The sequence below is a fragment of the Triticum dicoccoides genome, chromosome 7A (genome assembly GCF_002162155.2).
Source record: "Triticum dicoccoides isolate Atlit2015 ecotype Zavitan chromosome 7A, WEW_v2.0, whole genome shotgun sequence".
NCBI lineage: Eukaryota > Viridiplantae > Streptophyta > Magnoliopsida > Poales > Poaceae > Triticum > Triticum dicoccoides.
Genome location: NC_041392.1, coordinates 643,166,525 through 643,182,468, shown reverse-complemented (window position 1 = coordinate 643,182,468; position 15,944 = coordinate 643,166,525). Strand labels below are relative to the sequence as shown.

The following is a 15,944-nucleotide window of genomic DNA, read 5'->3' as shown; positions in this document are numbered from 1 at the left end:
GGTCGCCCTCGCCGTCGGTTACCACCGGTCGCCGCCCTCGCCGCCTGCGTTTCTCACCAGCTTCATGCATGCAACAACGTGCACTCGTGGTTGCAGGCTTCCAGCTCTGGGGGAGATGGCCACAGCTCTTGGGAAGATGGCCGCATCTCTGGTGGCGCCGGCCGCCGGTCGCAGCACCTGTCGTTGTGCTCGCGCTGTACCTCGCCGTCTCCCCACCCGAGGCTCTTGCTGGTTCCAACATAAAACGATACTGGTTGTAGCAAAAAAAAATTTATCGCTTCCAGCAAAAAAGCTTACCGCTGCAGCCCGCCGTCGTCATTGTAGCAAAAATGTTAACCGGATGTAGCTTTTACGGTTGCCGATTGCAGCAAAAAAAATGACGTGGTTCTAGCAAACACAAACAAAAACGCCGGTCGGCCGCTGTGTATGGTGGTAATAAACCCTATAGCCGGTGGTAGCAAAACACTTCATAGTTTGTAGCAAAAAAACGTTGTTGCTCGTCGTCGAGGTTACATCATCTTCACGATTATGTCGCAAAAAGACGTTGTCGCCGGTAGTAGCAAATGAAGCCGCCGGTAGTAGCAAAACAAGACTCTGGTTCCAGCAAACAAAAAAATCAGCGACAAAAACCTCTGGTTTGTTCCAACAAAAAAACTTATCGGTTGTAACATTCCTCGCCGCCGGATGTAGCATCTCCCAGGGCCGGTTGCAACACTCCATAAAAAAGAGAGATGATGTGTATGGGCGCATCCATGGCGACTGCTGCACCGTCCTCGCAGTGGTGCGTGCGCAGGCAGCGAAAATCGTTCGAGTTGTCGCTCCACAGGCCGCGGCTGCAGCATGGGGAGTCCAAAATCCATCAGAAGCAACATGCGCCTCGCCGTCCTCCTGCGCAGGAGAGAGAAGAAAAAGGAACAGGAGGAAGAAGAAAAAAATGGGAGAAAAACGATTAGTGACGGTCTGACGGGCCCAGGCAATTAGTCAAACGAGGGGCACGCGGGGCCGCAGGATACAGCGCAATCGAACGAAGCGCGCGCGTCCGGCTGAGGACTAGGCCGGACTGCAGGCGGGAAACGTTTCCCAAGAATTTAAGCGCTATTGGGCCATGGATTGAGGAGATTAAGGAGCAATTCCGAGGTTTTGAGGAAGTTAAAGTTTTTTGGGTTAGACGTTCCCTAATGTTGCCGCACATAAATTTGCTAAAGTAGGTGTTGGTAATGAACTTTGTAAAGTCTGGCTTTTGGTTCCTCCAGACTTCGTGCTGGATGTAATTTCGAACGAGATTACAAACTTTTAGGTTCTGTCTGTTTGAATGAAGCGGCAACATTACCCATAAAAAATTGGTTTTAAATAATCTTTTAGAAATACACATAAAGTTTTTTTTACATCACATGAGTATATAATTTCTAAAGATATTCATATCGAGCATACATATATTTCTTTTTTAGTGAATAATATATATATATATATATTACTTTTTTGCAAAAAAAATATATTACTTTCCTTTTTAGAATCAAAATGAATGTGAAAATTTATTCGAATCAAATCGTAACAGTGTTCAAAAATTAAATCAAATCGTAACGCCTTGTATACGTGATCGAGCACGATCGAATTGATATTGCTCCAAATATTTCATGTTTATTGCGAAACAACAGTTGCCGTACGTGCAAATTACTGTGCCCGCCCCCAGAAAATAAAAATAATACAGATCGGGGAAAAGCACGGCTTGGCCATGCATCATCAAGGCCGCCGGAAGTTAGCCTTGATGGTCTCCACGGTGTGCTTGTCCGTGAGGAGCGTCTTGGCGACGAGATCGTCGGGGAGCGCCCCGGCGAAGAGGGAGTTGCCGAGGAGCACCAGCCCCGGGTTCTGGCTGCTGAGGGAGGCGTAGAGCGTGGCCGGCGCGGTGCCGTTGTTGTGGAGGAAGTGCACGAGCCCCTGCGGTACGGCGAAGACGTCGCCCTTGCGGAGCACCTTGGCGTAGAGCTTGTTGTCCGGGTAGGAGGAGACGAAGCCGAAGTAGACGGAGCCCTCCAGCATCAGCGCCGTCTCCATCACGAGCACGGCGTTTATTTTCATTACCTTTGGACGTGGGGTCGGCGACGCAGAAGTCCTGGAGAGGGTTAGGGTCGAAAGCCTCGACATGGCCGGAGCCGAGAGTGACGACGGCGAGCGCCAGGAGCAACGTCGCAGCAGCCATGGCGAGCCTTCTCGATCAGCAAAATGTGCAAGGAGCGACGACTGCAGGGTATTGAGTATTGACTGGAGAGGACTCCACTATATAGTACAGGGACATTAATAGGCTTCCATGAATGCGCGGGCGATATTTTGGTAGTATCTTATATCATATACCAATGCAACATTCGCACACTTATGACCTTCAATTTATAGGACGGAAATTATATGAAGAAAGATTTAAATCATTATTTTTTAGAATGTATTTAACTCATTATTTAGCTTTTACTATTGCAAGTCGAATTTAAGGTTCTCAGGGAGGACGTAGTCATCCTCTCAAGATTCTAATCATGATATTGCTTGAAAGAAGCCCGACTTACCTATATTATTTTTTAGATGAACCTTACCCGTATTATCTTGAAAGAAGCCCGACTTACCTATATTATCAAAGGACCCAGTCGAGCCCTAACTAGAAAAGTGCATGGGTGACCAAATTTAGGACAAAGTAGGCGCGGAAGAATCACATGCAACGAAACATCCCTCACGAGTTCCAAACCTGACCTTCGTTAAGCTGCTTCGACTACGGGAACCACAAGGAAAACCGAACACGAGCGGGAATGTGGGAGTGGGTCCTTCAATAGGCCGCTAAGATGACGTTGCACCAACTTCATGGGCCCATATTAAAAAAACTTGATGGGCCAAACGTGTGCTTACAAGTAAAAACCAAGTGGGGCATGGGCTTGTGTGGTGTGATATCATTTATTTTTTGTTTGCTGTTGAGGGAAGTGGAAGCAGTTCCTTGTAGCACGGTTGTTCTATTCCAAAGGGTACCAAATATGTTGTACAATCCTTTAAAAAATGAAGTATGGCATTATACCCCAGTCAGTGTGTTTATTTTTCGCTTCTACTCTAATGCTTACTTCACTTATGAATTAATCCATGCATTGTGCCATGTAGAGATAGGGATGGACAAGGTGACTCTTTGCATATGAATTTTTCATTTTCGAAATGGGCGGGCAAAGTTTGCCTCAGTTCTGTTAATTAAAGTGAAAGAGTAGCTCATGATAGAAGTAAACCGAGAAAAAAAAATCAAGATCATAAAACACAAACAACCATAGTAAAGCAATCGATCGAAGGAAGAAGAAGAGTAGTACGATTTTCATTGTAATTTTAATTTTTACTAGTCGTTCCAAATACAGTTATCTTTTCATTGTACTGGTCGTTTTCCTAGATAATTATCAAGTCTACGATGCCCTTTGGGGTGTCTTTCCTAAGAAAAAAGGCCCATTGTTTTTTATCCATCAACGGTGAGTATGTCACCACTGATGGGTGGGTGACCCATCAATGGTGAAAAAGTACATACTGTAGAAAAAGAAAGAAAATGCTCATGTATGTTGATATATATGTTCATATATGTAAAATAAAATACAACGCTAATCTTCTACTTAAAACATGATTCTGTAAAAAAATCTATACTCATGTATTAAATTGTTCATACAGTAAAAAAAGTTGTCAGACTGAAATAAAAAATTCCGAAATGCACAAATTTATGTCCATACAATTTTTAAAAAGTTTACGTGCAAAAAGAGAAGTAAAAGACAAACACATGAAACAAAACCATATAAAAATAAAAAAAATAAGGAAAGATTCAAAAACAAAGGCAAACCAAAAAAGACAAAAAAAAACAGAAGAGATAAACAAAAAGAAAAGAAACAGAATAGAAAAAGAAAGAATGAATGGCATAGGAAAAAATAAAATAAAATGGGCTTGGCCAAAGACAGGCGAGGGTGTGCTTTATAGCCATCGTCTAGTGATCATTATAGTTTTGTGAGAATAAATTTCCTCTAGTTTTTTTGGCAGTGCCATGAGATTAGAGAGTTTTCTGTCCTCGCATATCCGATTATTCAGATCTGATGAGTTTGTGTTGTTGTGTCAAACTTTTTTTGTTGGTCTGATTATTTGTGGAGGTGAAATCTTTCATCAACACCATGGAGAAGATATAGTGATTCGACAACCTGCACTTCTAGGGGATCATCCCTCGCCCAATTACACTCATCGATCAAGGCTGCCTATCTTTTTGGATGTGCGACTCAAGGCGCTTTTAAAAACCATTATTAGTAATATTCGCGCGGGTGAAGGAGTGACAACATCGTTGCTCCAATCTAATTACAGACTCTTTATGGAAGTCTTTGAAGTATTTTTTCAAGTAGAGATTGATGTCATAAAGAAGGTGTTTTCAAAAAAAATCATTGTAATTTTTAGTCATATGAGTTACAGGTGTTTGAAGAAAAAACCTATAGGATAAGAACGTACATTCGCGGGAGCTCCTATTCGTTATAGGAGAGAACCCGGACTTGGAACTCCCCTCCGAGAGGACAACAGCCAAGCACACTAACCAATAGACCACGTACAACTTGTAGGGTAGTATCAGGAAAACATCTATCTGATCATTCTTCTAGTACAACATCAACATATATAATATATCTCGTATAAATTACTTGAGAAAAATATGGAATAAGAAAAATAGAGAAAATCGTGAATTCAATTATGTTCACGGATTTATATAATAAGTTAACATATTTAAAAAAAATATGAATTTGCAAAAAAGTTCATCAAATTTGAAAAAATGTTCATCAATTTTGAAAAAAAGTTCAATTTTTTTAAAGTTCATCGATTTTAAGGAAAAGTTCACCGAATTTGGAAAAAAGTTCATCGATTTTGAAAAAAATCATAAATTTCGAAAAAAAGTTCACAAATATGAAAAAACGTTCATCCAATTTGAAATTTTTAAATTGAATTTGAAAAACACTTCATCAATGTTGAAAAATAATCATCAAAATTGAAAGAGTTGATGAATTTGGAAAATAAGTTCATCGAATTTGAAAAAAATGTTAATCTATTTGAAGCAAACGTTCACGTATTTCCAAAACAATTCATCTACCCGAAAAAAAAGAAAAAAAGAAAACGAAAAAGGAAAACAGAAAAAGGAAAAGCAGAAAAATAAAGAAAACCTGAAATTACCGCATCCCACTGTGTGCTGTTGGTTATACCAGCTTTTTTTGGAGACACCGGCGGTTATACCAGCTGGCCTGGACGTGGGAGGTCGCCGGTTCGATTCACCCATGGAACGCTTTTTTGCGTGTTAAGGAACACAAAATTAACAGCATTGGATGGGCCGGCCCAGCGGGAGGGCTCTTTAGGCGTCCGTTTGAAATTCAGGCCATTGGTGCCATAAACGGTTCTCTCGTATAATTCTTGGATGCCGCTACAGCTCTCGGGAAACCCGTTGGTGCAATAATTTGCCTCCTTGTGTTTTGGACATTGTTGTCATAAAAAGTGTGAGATCTAATATGTTTGCTAGGTCACACAAAATGATAAAGTCTTTGGAGTCATGTGGAGTTGGGAATAAACTCCAAAGATAATCTACTGTAAGGCACCAAAGATTATCATCGAAGATATGCGTGACAGAAGTGACCCCAAAAATTGTTTACACAAAGCAATTGGTTCGGTGCACGCCTGATAAATTTGGTTGCTACCGAGAAGTTTGAAGACGGAGATAAGACGTAGCATTTTCTTTCATTGTTGTTCTTCTCTTTTCTTGAGCCATAGGACTACCGTACTATTAAAAGGGGTATAGTGTTCGAAACTTATGTTTCTCTGATGCTAAACTAAAACCTATGACTATGAGAAATGAGAGAAATCTCCTTGTGTTTCGAATAAATACTTGCCAACAAGAGACGCAGTTCTTGCTGCGAGAGATTTGATTCGGACCAATGAATTAGCATTACTTGTTCCTCATGTAATTGTTGGGTAACGTAGTAATTTCAAAAAAAAAAATCCTACGCACACGCAAGATCATGGTGATGTATAGCAACGAGAGGGTAGAGTGTTATCCACGTACCCTCGTAGCCGAAAGCGGAAGTGTTATGATAACGCGGTTGATGTAGTCGTACGCCTTCACGATCGACCGATCCTAGTACCGAATGTACGACACCTCCGCGATCTACAGACGTTCAGCTCGGTGACGTCCCATGAACTCATGATCCAGTAGAGCTTCGAGGGAGAGCTTCGTCAGCACGATGGTGTGATGACGGTGATGATGAAGCTACCGGCGCAGGGCTTTGCCTAAGCACTACGACGATATGGCCAAGGTGGATTTGTTGGGAAACATAGTAATTTCAAAATTTTCCTACGCACACACAGGATCATGGTGATGCATAGCAACGAGAGGGAAGAGTGTGTCCACGTACCCTCGTAGACCGAAAGCGGAAGTGTTAGCACAACGCGGTTGATGTAGCCGTACATCTTCACGATCCGACCAATCAAGTACCAAACGTACGTCACCTCCGAGTTCAGCACACGTTCAGCTCGATGACGTCCCGCGAACTCCGATCCAGCAGAGCTTCACGGGAGAGTTCCGTCAGCACGACAGCATGGTGACGGTGATGATGTTGCTACCGACGCAGGGCTTCGCCTAAGCACCGCTACGATATGACCGAGGTGGAATATGGTGGAGGGGGGCACCGCACACGGCTGGAATAGATCAACTGATCAACTTGTGTGTCTAGAGGTGCCCCCCCTGCCCCCGTATATAAAGGAGCAAGGGGGAAGAGGCGGCCGACCAGAGGAGGGTGCTCCAGGGAGGAGTCCTACTCCCAACGGGAGTAGGACTCCCTCCTTTCCTAGTTGGAGTAGGAGAAGGGGGAAGGAGGAGGTGGAGAGAAGGAAGGAGAGGGGGGCCGCCGCCCCCTTCCCTTGTTCAATTTGGACGGGGGCAAGAGGGGCCGCGCGCCACCTCCTGGCTTCCCTCTCTCTTCTCCACTAAGGCCCAATAGGCCCATTACTTCCCCGGGGGGTTCCGGTAACCCCCGGTACTCCGGTAAAATCCCGATTTCACCCGGAACACTTCCGATATCCAAATATAGGCTTCCAATATATCAATCTTTATGTCTCGACCATTTCGAGACTCCTCGTCATGTCCATGATCATATCTGGGACTCCGAACTACCTTTGGTACATCAAAACACAAAACTCATAATACCGATCGTCATCTAACTTTAAGCGTGCGGACCCTACGGGTTCGAGAACTATGTAGACATGACCGAGACACGTCTCCGGTCTATAACCAATAGCGGAACCTGGATGCTCATATTGGCTCCCACAATTCTACGAAGATCTTTATCGGTCAAATCGCATAACAACATACGTTGTTCCCTTTGTCATCGGTATGTTACTTGCCCGAGAATCGATCGTCGGTATCTCAATACCTAGTTCAATATCGTTACCGGCAAGTCTCTTTACTCGTTCCGTAATACATCATCTCGCAACTAACTCATTAGTAACATTGCTTGCAAGGCTTATAGTGATGTGCATTACCGAGAGGGCCCAGAGATACCTCTCCGACAATCGGAGTGACAAATCCTAATCTCGAAATACGCCAACCCAACAAGTACCTTTGGAGACACCTGTAGAGCACCTTTATGATCACCCAGTTACGTTGTGACATTTGGTAGCACACAAAGTGTTCCTCCGGTAAACGGGAGTTGCATAATCTCATAGTCATAGGAACATGTATAAGTCATGAAGAAAGCAATAGCATAATACTAAACGATCAAGTGCTAAGCTAACGAAATGGGTCAAGTCAATCACATCATTCTCCTAATGATGTGATCTCGTTAATCAAATGACAACTCATGTCTATGGCTAGGAAACATAACCATCTTTGACCAACGAGCTAGTCAAGTAGAGGCATACTAGTGACACTCTGTTTGCCTATGTATTCACACAAGTATTATGTTTCCGGTTAATACAATTCTAGCATGAATAATAAACATTTATCATGATATAAGGAAATAAATAATAACTTTATTATTGCCTCTAGGGCATATTTCCTTGTGTCTCCCACTTGCACTAGAGTCAATAATCTAGATTACACAGTAATGATTCTAACACCCATGGAGCCTTGGTGCTGATCATGTTTCGGTCATGGAAGAGGCTTAGTCAACGGGTCTGCAACATTCAGATCCGTATGTATCCTGCAAATTTCTATGTCTCCCACCTGGACTTGATCCTGGATGGAATTGAAGCGTCTCTTGATGTGCTTGGTTCTCTTGTGAAATCTGGATTCCTTTGCCAAGGCAACTGCACCAGTATTGTCACAAAAGATTTTCATTGGACCCGATGCACTAGGTATGACACCTAGATCAGATATGAACTCCTTCATCCAGACTCCTTCATTTGCTGCTTCCGAAGCAGCTATGTACTCCGCTTCACACGTAGATCCCGCCACAACGCTTTGTTTAGAACTGCATCAACTGATAGCTCCACCGTTCAATGTAAACACGTATCCGGTTTGCGATTTAGAATCGTCCGGGTCAGTGTCAAAGCTTGCATCGACATAACCATTTACGACTAGCTCTTTGTCCCCTCCATAAATGAGAAACATATCCTTAGTCCTTTTCAGGTATTTCAGGATGTTCTTGACCGCTGTCCAGTGATCCACTCCTGGATTACTTTGGTACCTCCCTGCTAAACTTATAGCAAGGCACACATCAGGTCCGATACACAGCATTGCATACATGATAGAGCCTATGGCTGAAGCATAGGGAACATCTTTCATCTTCTCTCTATCTTCTGCAGTGGTCGGGCATTGAGTCTTACTCAACTTCACACCTTGTAACACAGGCAAGAACTCTTTCTTTGGTTGATCCATTTTGAGCTTCTTCAAAACTTTGTCATGGTATGTGCTTTGTGAAAGTCCAATTAAGTGTCTTGATCTATCTCTATAGATCTTGATGCCCAATATGTAAGCAGCTTCACCGAGGTCTTTCATTGAAAAACTCTTATTCAAGTATCCCTTTATGCTATCCAGAAATTCTATATCATTTCCAATCAGCAATATGTCATCCACATATAATATCAGAAATGCTATAGAGCTCCCACTCACTTTCTTGTAAATACAGGCTTCTCCAAAAGTCTGTATAAAACCATATGATTTGATCACACTATCAAAACGTTTATTCCAACTCCGAGAGGCTTGCGCCAGTCCATAAATGGATCGCTGGAGCTTGCACAGTTTGTTAGCTCCCTTTGGATCGACAAAACCTTCCGATTGCATCATATACAACTCTTCTTCCAGAAATCCATTCAGGAGTGCAGTTTAGACATCCATTTGCCAAATTTCATAATCATAAAATGCGGCAATTGCTAACATGATTCAGACAGACTTAAGCATCGCTACAGGTGAGAAAGTCTCATCATAGTCAATCCCTTGAACTTGTCGAAAACCTTTTGCAACAAGTCGAGCTTTATAGACAGTAACATTACCTTCAGCGTCAGTCTTCTTCTTGAAGATCCATTTATTCTCAATGGCTTGCCGATCATCGGGCAAGTCAACCAAAGTCCACACTTTGTTCTCATACATGGATCCCATCTTAGATTTCATGGCCTCAAGCCATTTTGCGAAATCTGGGCTCACCATCGCTTCTTCATAGTTCGTAGGTTCATCATGGTCTAGTAACATAACCTCCAGAACAGGATTACCGTACCACTCTGGTGTGGATCTTACTCTGGTTGACCTACGAGGTTCAGTAGTAACTTGATCTGAAGTTTCATGATCAATATCATCAGCTTCCTCACTAATTGGTGTAGGTGTCACATGAACCGGTTTCTGTGATGAACTATTTTCCAATAAGGGAGCAGGTACAGTTACCTCATCAAGTTCTACTTTCATCCCACTCACTTCTTTCGAGAGAAACTCCTTCTCTAGAAAGGATCCAAATTTAGCAACAAAAAGTCTTGCCTTCAGATCTGTGATAGAAGGTGTACCCAACAATTTCCTTTGGGTATCCTACGAAGACACATTTCTCCGATTTGGGTTCGAGCTTATCAGGTTGAAGCTTTTTCACATAAGCATCGTAGCCCCAAACTTTAAGAAACAACAACTTTGGTTTCTTGCCAAACCACAGTTCATAAGGCGTCGTCTCAACGGATTTCGATGGTGCCCTATTTAACATGAATGCAGTCGTCTCTAAAGCATGACCCCAAAATGATAGCGGTAAATCAGTAAGAGACATCATAGATCGCACCGTATCTAGTAAAGTATGATTACGACGTTCGAACACACCATTACGTTGTGGTGTTCCAGGTGGCGTGAGTTGCGAAACTATTCCGCATTGTTTCAAATGAAGACCAAACTCGTAACTCAAATATTCTCCTCCACGATCAGATTGTAGAAACTTTATTTTCTTGTTACGATGATTTTCAACTTCACTCTGAAATTCTTTGAACTTTTAAAATGTTTCAGACTTATGTTTCATTAAGTAGACATACCCATATCTGCTTAAATCATCTGTGAAGGTGAGAAAATAATGATACCCTCCGCGAGCCTCAACATTCAACGGACCACATACATCTGTATGTATGATTTCCAACAAATCTGTTGCTCGCTCCATAGTTCCGGAGAACGGCGTTTTAGTTATCTTGCCCATGAGGCACGGTTCGCAAGTACCAAGTGATTCATAATCAAGTGGTTCCAAAAGGTCATCAGTATGGAGTTTCTTCATGCGCTTTACAACAATATGACCTAAACGGCAGTGCCACAAATAAGATGCACTATCATTATCAACTTTGCATCTTTTGGCTTCAATATTATGAATATGTGTATCACTACTATCGAGAATCAACAAAACTAGACCACTCTTCAAGGGTGCATGACCATAAAAGATATTACTCATATAAATAAAACAACCATTATTCTCTAATTTAAATGAATAAGAGTCTCGCATCAAACAAGATCCAGATATAATGTTCATGCTCAATGCTGGCACCAAATAACAATTATTTAGGTTTAAAACTAATCCCGAAGGTAGATGTAGAGGTACCGTGCTGACCGCGATCACATCGACTTTGGAACTATTTCCCACGCGCATCGTCACCTCGTCCTTAGCCAATCTTTGCTTAATCCGTAGTCCCTGTTTTGAGTTGCAAATATTAGCAATAGAACCAATATCAAATACCCAGGTGCTACTGCGAGCATTAGTAAATTACACATCAATAACATGTATATCACATATACCTTTGTTCACCTGGCCATCCTTCTTATCCGCCAAATACTTGGGGCAGTTCCGCTTGCAGTGACCAGTCTGTTTGCACAGTCTCAGGCTTAGGTCCAGACTTGGGTTTCTTCTCCTGAGCAGCAACTTGCTTGCTGTTCTTCTTGAAGTTCCCCTTCTTCTTCCCTTTGCCCTTTTTCTTGAAACTGGTGGTCTTGTTGACCATCAACACTTGATGCTCCTTCTTGATTTCTACCTCCGCAGCCATTAGCATTGCGAAGAGCTCGGGAATCGTCTTGTCCATCCCTTGCATGTTATAGTTCATCACGAAGCTCTTGTAGCTTGGTGGCAGTGATTGAAGAATTCTATCAATGACGCTATCATCCGGAAGATTAACTCCCAGTTGAATCAAGTGATTGTTATACCCAGACATTCTGAGTATATGCTCACTGACAGAACTATTCTCCTCCATCTTGCAGCTGTAGAACTTATTGGAGACTTCATATCTCTCAATCTGGGCATTTGCTTGAAATATTAACTTCAACTCCTGGAGCATTTCATATGCTCCATGACGTTCAAAACATCGTTGAAGTCCCGGTTCTAAGCCGTAAAGCATGGCACACTGAACTATCGAGTAGTCATCAGCTTTGCTCTGCCAGACATTCATAACATCTGGTGTTGCTCCTGCAGCAGGTCTGACACCTAGCGGTGCTTCCAGAACGTAATTCTTCTATGCAGCAATGAGGATAATCCTCAAGTTACGGACCCAGTCCGTGTAATTGCTACCATCATCTTTCAACTTTGCTTTCTCAAGGAACGCATTAAAATTCAACGGAACAACAACACGGGCCATCTATCTACAATCAACATAGACAAGCAAAATACTATCAGGTACTAAGTTCATGATAAATTTAAGTTCAATTAATCATATTACTTAAGAACTCCCACTTAGATAGACATCCCTCTAATCATCTAAGTGATCACGTGATCCAAATCAACTAAACCATGTCAGATCATCACGTGAGATGGAGTAGTTTCAATGGTGAACATCACTATGTTGATCATATCTACTATATGATTCACGCTCGACCTTTCGGTCTCAGTGTTCCGAGGCCATATCTGGATATGCTAGGCTCGTCAAGTTTAACCTGAGTATTCCGCGTGTGCAACTGTTTTCCACCCGTTGTATTTGAACGTAGAGCCTATCACACCCGATCATCACGTGGTGTCTCAGCACGAAGAACTTTTGCAACAGTGCATACTCAGGGAGAACACTTATACCTTGAAATTTAGTGAGAGATCATCTTATAATGCTACCGTCAATCAAAGCAAGATAAGATGCATAAAAGTTAAACATCACATGCAATCAATATAAGTGATATGATATGGCCATTGTCATCTTGTGCTTGTGATCTCCATCTCCGAAGCACCGTCATGATCACCATCATCACCGGCGCGACACCTTGATCTCCATCGTAGCATCATTGGTGTCTCGCCAACTATTGCTTCTACAACTATCGCTACCGCTTAGTGATAAAGTAAAGCATTATAGGGCGATTGCATTGCATACAGTAAAGCGACAACCATATGGCTCCTGCAAGTTACCGATAACTCGGTTACAAAACATGATTATCTCATACAATAAAATATAGCATCATGTCCTCACCATATCACATCACAACATGCCCTGCAAAAACAAGTTAGACGTCCTCTACTTTGTTGTTGCAAGTTTTACGTGGCTTCTACGGGCCGAGAAAGAACCGTTCTTACCTACGCATCAAAACCACAACGATAGTTTGTCAAATTAGTGATGTTTTAACCTTCTCAAGGACCGGGCATAGCCACACTCGGTTCAACTAAAGTGGAGAAACTGACACCCGCCAGCCACCTCTTTGCAAAGCACGTCGGTAGAACCAGTCTCGCGTAAGCATACGCATGATGTCAGTCTGGGCCGCTTCATCAAACAATACCGCCGAACCAAAGTATGACATGCTGGTAAGCAGTATGACTTGTATCGCCCACAACTCACTTGTGTTCTACTCGTGCATATAACATCTACGCATAAAACCAGGCTCGGATGCCACTGTTGGGGAACATAGTAATTTCAAATTTTTCCTACGCACACACAGGAACATGGTGATGCATAGCAACGAGAGGGAAGAGTGTGTCCACGTACCCTCGTAGACCGAAAGCGGAAGCGTTAGCACAACACGGTTGATGTAGTCGTACATCTTCACGATCCGACTGATCAAGTACCGAACGTACGACACCTCCGAGTTCAGCACACATTCAGCTCGATGACGTCCCACAAACTTCGATCCAGCAGAGCTTCACGGGAGAATTCCATCTGCACGACGGCGTGGTGACGGTGATGATGTTGCTACCGACGCAGGGCTTCGCCTAAGCACCGCTACGATATGACCGAGGTGGAATATGGTGGAGGGGGCACCGCACACGACTGGAATAGACCAACTGATCAACTTGTGTGTCTAGAGGTGCCCCCTGCCCCCGTATATAAAGGAGCAAGGGGGGAGAAGCGGCCGGCCAGAGGAGGGCGCGCCAGGGAGGAGTCCTACTGCCACCGGGAGTATGACTCCCTCCTTTCCTAGTTGGAGTAGGAGAAGAGGGAAGGAGGAGGTGGAGAGAAGGAAGGAGAGGGGGGCCGCCGCCCCCTTCCCTTGTCCAATTCAGACTGGGGCAAGGGGGGCCATGCGCCACCTCCTGGCCGCCCTCTCTCTTCTCCACTAAGGCCCAATAGACCCATTACTTCCCCAGGGGGGTTCCGGTAACCCCCGGTACTCCGGTAAAATCCCGATTTCACCCGGAACACTTCCGATATCCAAATATAGGCTTCCAATATATCAATATTTATGTCTCGACAATTTTGAGACTCCTCGTCATGTCTTTGATCATATCCGAGACTCCGAACTACCTTCGGTACATCAAAACACAAAACTCATAATACCGATCATCATCTAACTTTAAGCGCGCGGAACCTACGGGTTCGAGAACTATGTATACATGACCAAGACACGTCTCCGGTCAATAACCAATAGCGGAACCTGGATGCTCATATTGGATCCCACATATTCTACGAAGATCTTTATCGGTCAAACCACATAACAACATATGTTGTTCCCTTTGTCATCGGTATGTTACTTGTCCGAGATTCGATCGTCGGTATCTCAATACCTAGTTCAATATCGTTACCGGCAAGTCTCTTTACTTGTTCCGTAATACATCATCTCGCAACTAACTCATTAGTCACATTGCTTGCAAGGCTTATAGTGATGTGCATTACCGAGAGGGCCCAGAGATACCTCTCCAACAATCGGAGTGACAAATCCTAATCTCGAAATACGCCAACCCAACAAGTACCTTTGGAGACACCTGTAGAGCACCTTTATGATCACCCAGTTACGTTGTGATTTTTGGTAGCACACAAAGTGTTCCTCTGGTAAACGGGAGTTGCATAATCTCATAGTCATAGGAACATGTATAAGTCATGAAGGAAGCAATAGCAGAATACTAAACGATCAAGTGCTAAGCTAACGGAATGGGTCAAGTCAATCACATCATTCTCCTAATGATGTGATCCCGTTAATCAAATGACAACTCATGTCTATGGCTAGGAAACATAACCATCTTTGATCAACGAGCTAGTCAAGTAGAGGCATACTAGTGACACTCTGTTTGTCTATGTATTCACACAAGTATTATGTTTCAGGTTAATACAATTCTAGCATGAATAATAAACATTTATCATGATATAAGGAAATAAATAATAACTTTATTATTGCCTCTAGCGCATATTTCCTTCAGGATTATGGTGGAGGGGGGCACCACACACAACTAAGCGATCAATGATCAACTTGTGTGTCTATGGGGTGCCCCCTCCCTCGTATATAAAGGAGTGGAGGAGGGGGAGGGCCGGCCCTCCTATGGCGCGCCCCATGGGGAGTCCTACTCCCACCGGGAGTAGGATTCCCCCCTTCCATGTAGTAGGAGTAGGAGAGAAAGAAGGAGGAGAGAGGGAGAAGGAAAAGGGGGGCGCCGCCCACCTTCCTAGTCCAATTCGGACTAGAGGGGGAGGGGGCGCGCGGCCTACCCTGGCCGCCCCTCTCTCTATCTCCACTAAGGCCCATAAAGCCCATTTAACTCCCCGGGGGGGGGGGGGTTCCGGTAACCCCCCGGTACTCCGGTATGTGTCCAAACTCACTCGGAACCCTTCCGATGTCCAAACATAGTTGACACGTCTCCCTCGTATCTATAATTTTTATTGTTCCATGCCAATATTATACAACTTTCATATACTTTTGGCAACTTTTTATACTATTTTTGGGACTAACATACTGATCCAGTGCCCAGTGTCAGTTCCTGTTTGTTGCATGTTTTTTGTTTCGTAGAGAACCCATATCAAACGGAGTCCAAACGGGATAAAACTTGACTAAGTTTTTTTTGGAATATTTATGATTTTTGGGAAGAAGAATCAACGCGATACGATGCCCGAGGGGGCCACGAGGCAGGGGGGCGCGCCCCAGGGGGTCAGGCGCGCCCTGGACCCTCGTGGCCACCCCGTAAGGTGGTTGGAGCCCTTCTTTCGTCGCAAGAAAGCTAATTTCCGGATAGAGATCGTGTCCAAAATTCAGCCCAATCAGAGTTACGGATCTCCGGGAATTTAAGAAACGGTGAACGGCCAGAAAACAGAACGCAGAA

General features: G+C 43.6%; 1 pseudogene; it reads right to left on the bottom strand.

Annotated features, from left to right (window-relative positions):
- Nucleotides 1-1,740: 1,740 nt before the first annotated feature.
- On the bottom strand, nucleotides 1,741-2,200 carry LOC119333774 (annotated as a pseudogene).
- Between the last annotated feature and the right edge of the window lie 13,744 nt (nucleotides 2,201-15,944).